We start from the raw sequence: 5,652 nt of genomic DNA, 5'->3' as shown, positions 1-5,652 counted from the left end.
ATTCTCTCTAAGTTGCCATATTTTATATTGTTAGGAAGACACTTTTTTTTTTTTTTTTTAAATCTTCTATGATCTCTAAAGTGAAGATATACCTTAAAACTTATGACATCTTCCAGGTACTTCTGGCCTTGTGGTAATTATGAAGTTAGGCTAGGAGCATCTTAACCAATTTATTTTACATAACGTTCCTTTCATTATAAGCACAAATCAGATGTGATATGAAAACAGAAGTTTTTAAGTCTAAAGAAGCTCTTTCAAGTGGCATAAAATAACTGTGCATCTTACATTGAAAATATCTTAAATTTAGTGAAATAGGCCAGGCACAGTGGCTCACCCCTATAACCCAGCACTTTGGGAGGCTGAGGTGGGAGGATTGCTTGAGACCAGGATTGGAGACCAGCCTGGGTAATATAGTGAGATGCCATCTCTGGGGGAAAATATATACATACATATATATACATACACACACACGCACACAACTTGTGAATTTAAGGTAATCCCAATTAATATCTCAATAGGCTTTCCAAAACTTGATTCTAAAGTTTATATGAAAGAACAAAAATGAATATTTTCACAAAAATTATGAAACTGTGTTCATGAAGGGGGTATTAGTGCTGTCAAATATTAAAGTATTTGAAGCCAAACCAATTGCATTAGATCACTGGCACAGAGTTGAGGGCACTGAAGTAGCCTCATTTATAGGAATGTTTTATGTGGTCAACAGTGGTATATGTGATGAAAATAGTGAATTATTTAGTAAATAGTATTGGAGGAACTGAGTTGCCATTAGGGAAAAAAGAGAACTAGCTTGCTACCTCACCTTTTTTTTTTTTAATGGAGTCTCCTTCTTGGCCAGGCTAGAGTACTGTGGTATGATCTCAGCTCACTGCAACTCTACCTCCTGGGTTCAAGTGATTCTCCTGTCTCAGCCTCCCGAGTATCTGATATTACAGGCACCTGCCACCATACGTGGCTAATTTTTTTTTTTTTTTTTTTTTTTTTTTAGTAGAGACTGGGGATTCACCATGTTAGCCAGGCTGATTTTGAACTCCCGACCTCAAGTGATCCACCTGCCTTGGCATCCCAAAGTGCTAGGATTTCAGGCATGAGCCACTGAGATCCCACCACTGCACTGCACTCCAGCCTGGGCAACAAGACTTCTCATCTTAAACAAACAAACTTCTAGAACGAGACTTCTCATCTTAAACAAACAAAAAAACCTAGGCATGACAAAAACTAGTATAAAAAATATTAGGATTCCAGTGATAAGCTGGGAAAAAGTAGTTGCCATACAGCATGTTCAAAGGGCTAATTTCCTTTACAAAGCAGGATCGCTTGCTGGTAGAAAAGGCCAAGTGGGCACATTCAGAGAAAGTTAAAAGGAAAGACAAGTGGCTTTCATACATAAATGTATGAAATGTTCCTCAGTTTCAGTCGTTATAAGAGAACAAATTGAAACTATACTGAAAGCATTTAAAAAATATCCAATTAGCCAAGATAAAGAAGTTTGATTAGCTGTTGGCTAAGGTGTTAGGAAAATAGCTACTTCTTTATATTAATGGTAAAATTCTAAACTCTATGGAGAGCAATTGAATAATATTTATTAAAATTTAAGAATGCATATACCTTGTGTAGTAAAGTTTAGATAAGTTATGATGTATTTGCATAATGGGATATTTTAGAGCAATAAGAATGAATTACAATTCACGCAACATGAATGACTCAAAAACAATAATGTTAGGTGAAAGAGCCAAACACAAAAATATGCCTTCAAAAACAGACAAAATTGTGGTATTAGAAGTCAAGGTAGTATTACTCTTGGGGAGCTCACTGGATGGAGACATGAGGGGCTTTTGGAGGCTTATAATCTTTTTTTTTTTTTTATCTCTGTGTTAGGTGGGATTATACTGGGAAAATTCATCAAGTTATGAACTTCAGAATTATGTACTGTTCTGAATGTATGCTATACTTCAATACACATTGTAAGGCCGGCTGCCTCACTGAAGAGCCAAATGGGCACACTGTGTCCATTTGTGTCCACTGTGTCTCTCTGTGCTGGCTCCCCACACCTGCTCCTATCTGGTTTCTCCATGCAGGCTCCACACGCCCACTCCTGCATTCCTCACTCAACCCTTTCAAAATTTAAAAAGGCTGCGGAAGATTTGTCCAACGGCAGTTTAACATTAACCTTCCCAGCCAGTCAGCCTACCAATGAAACTGTCTGCTCTTTGTTTCCCTATCAATCAATCAAATCTCCTTACCAATGAAATTGTCTGCTCTTTGTTTCCCAATGACCAATCAACTACCTCCACAAAAACCCCACGCCCTGAGAAGCCCATTGCGACTTCTCTGGCCCGTTCCCGGACCACAGAACCTCGCCCAGGAGCTGAATAAATTGGATTCTCATTTTCTCACACTGGCCTCAGTTTCCTCATTTTAACTTGGCAATATACCTTACACACATTTTTATGTAACTAAAAACAGTGCATACATGCAGTCACACATGAAGAATGCACGTAACTTTTGTTTTAGCAGTTTTATCCTAAGTGTATAACATCTATTTACACACTTGCATATGTGGGGGTTAAAAATAGCATGAAGGTATTCATTGCTGTGTTTGTAGGCACAAAAGTTCTTAGAAAACCTAAATACCCATAAGTAGGGAACTAGTAAAATAACTGATATAGTCAATATGTAGCATATAGTCAATTAGTAGCAGCTCTTAAAAGGATTAAGGCAGTTCCATATGAAGTAATTTAGTAAAGTCTCTAAGGTATAGTAAATGAAAAGACCAAAGTGCATGAACAGTATGTGTAGTATGTTACTATTTGTGTATGGATGTGTTTTATCTCAAAAGGCATATATTTGCAAGCATATATAGATAGAATATATTTGGAAAGATGAGAATGTATCCTAACACTGGCTGTCTCTGAGGATTGGAAGTGAGTGGCCGGAAGGCACAATTGAGTGATACTTTCTATACTAATTTGTGACTTAATTTTTTTGTAAATTTTTAATTGTGATAAAATGCATATACCAAAACTTACTACATTAAACATTTTTAAGGGTACAGTTCAGTAGTGTTAAGTATATTCATATTGTACAACCAGTCTCCAAAACTTTTTCATAGCCATTAAACAACTACTTAATAATTCCCCCTACCCTTGGCAGTCACCATTCTACTTTCTGATTGTATAAATTGGACTACTCTGGATAGCGCATGCAAGTGGAATCATAGTATTTGTCTTTTTGTAACTGGTTTGTTTCACTTAGCACAATGTTCTCAAGGTCCATACTATTTTGTGACTTTTGAATTCTATACATCATTCATTTATTACCAGTTTTCAAAAGAGCATTAAAGTAAAAAGACATGACATTATTCAGAGCTGGTTAATTACTTGGTAGAAAGTTGATGGCTGGTGTGTCTTTTTCATTTCAACCAATATTAAATGCCAGTTTGGTCAGCAAAACAATTTTATACCAAAGCACCATTGAAGCTCGGTTTATGACATGTTTCTCCTTTTGTCATATATGGGTACCCCCAAAATGCAGGTTCAGGTCCCCAGGCTCTTGACTCTGCTCAACAGTTTCCCTCCTTGGCTTACTGTCCAACTTTGGCCTTCCCTTCCAAATCTACCTCTTTGCCCCAGGAACAAGCTGCTTCTATGCCAAGGACATGGCTTCCTCCTTGCAGATTTTCCCCACATCTCTGACCTGGGAAAAAGGGGGTTTTTCATTCTGCTAGCTTTTTAATGCTCCTTTGAGATGAATATTCTGGAGTCCTCTGCAATAATATTGTTTCTCATGGATTGAAATTCATTGTTTCCAACAAGTTGAAATGACTCTGAAGCCTATGGGAGGACTGGGTATCATTAACTGGCACAGAGGGAGACAGGCTATAGATGGAAAATATATAACTTGTTTTTGAAAATAGTGGTGTGAGATTCTGGCCTGCAAAAACTGCTGGAATTATGAGCTAGAAATGGGACTTAAAAAATAGGGGTGTGTGTATGTGTATGTGTGTGTGCGTGCACACAATACGCATGCATGTGTGTATTGAAAATACAGAAAAATAAGATAATGTTACCCATAAAACAGATCATCATTCTTAACACGTTAAGTGAATTAACTGCTGTTTTTTTCCTCTGGTTGTATGTGTATAAAAGTATTTTTATAGCCAGTGTGGTGGCTCATGCCTGTAATCCCAGCACTTCAGGAGGCCGAGGCCAGCAGATCACTTAAGGCCAGGAGTTCAAGACCAGCCTGGCCAAAGGTGAAACCCCGTCTCTACTAAAAATACAAAAATTAGAGCGAGGCATGGTGACAAGTGCCTGTAGTCCCAGCTACTCGGGAGGCTGAGGCACGAGAATCAGTTGAACCCCAGAGGAAGAAGTTGCAGTGAGCCAAGATTGCACCACTGAACTGCTTGGGTGACAGAGCAAGACTCTGCTTTAAAAAAAAAAAGAAAATTACACACACACACACACACACACACACTAAAATGTAGAAATTATATTTTGTATTCACCTTTTTCCCTCCTCTGAATGAAGAAGTCCAAGGCCAGTTGCATAGTACTTCTGTTAAGAGTTAGCCCCCAAAGAGGTCATGAATGAATTTGTGGAACTTGTTGAAATTTCACAGGGTGAAGTCCTATATAGATGTAGAAGAAAATATGACAAGAATAGGATTTTGGAAACTTGCCTAAACTTTCCTAAAACTTTGAGGATTCAAGAATCAGAAATCATAATCAAAGAGGTAGGAGAATTAACAGTTCAGTGTCACACTAAGAAGAGCAGGGCACATTCCAACAAAAAAGGGAAGAAAAATATTGTTTGTTTTTCTAAAGAGGTAGAGCTCAATGAAGACTAAGACTTGAGATATTAAATTGAGTGCATAATGGCAGGCACATGCTTGTAATCCCAGCACTTTGGGAGGCCTAGGTGGAAGGATGCCTGGAGCCCAGGAGTTTGAGGCTGCAGTGAGTTATGAGCCACTGCACTCCAGCTTAGGCGAGAGTGAGACCTTGTCTCAAAACAGCAACAACAAGATAGGAAGTTGAGAAACTGTTACTTGAATATATACTTAAATACATGTTCTGTCCAGCAGTGATGGAATAACAAGGAATTGATTTACCTTGCTATATAAGCAACTAGAAAACTGGACAATATACGAACTAGCAATTTGTAGGCACTGGGTAACAGGCAACATAAGACTGTGGTCACTGAAAGATGGGAAACAAACCAGCTGAGCTGTATGGTTACCCCAATTTATTATCTGGAGATAGTTTTCAGGGTGCAGAGCAGGCATGGGGAACCCAAATTAAAGCCTGGTGTCTTACTGAATTGAGAGGACAAGATGGGGATTGGTGGGGAGGAAAGATTGTCATAATTTGTGGGGCAGAGTACCAGAGACATGGGAGTTGTACACAGAACTCCAGAGGCAGGTGGAGGAGTCTCCTGAAGTCAGGTTGAGTCCTGACCTATACATGCATGAGAGGAGAGTACCTGAGGCCAGAGAAAGAACCCTACTGGAAAGGAACTGGCCAAATGATTCCTGGAACTCGCACAGAGCTGGGAATAGTCTGTGTTGCCATTAGCCGGAATATATACAAGGGCATCAAAAGGGCATGGCCTTTTGTAGTGAGGCTAAATT

Source organism: Aotus nancymaae, unplaced genomic scaffold (genome assembly GCF_030222135.1).
Source record: "Aotus nancymaae isolate 86718 unplaced genomic scaffold, 86718_ANA_hifiasm-v0.15.2.pri h1tg000003l, whole genome shotgun sequence".
Lineage (NCBI taxonomy): Eukaryota > Metazoa > Chordata > Mammalia > Primates > Aotidae > Aotus > Aotus nancymaae.
Note: the sequence above shows the minus strand (reverse complement) of the source record.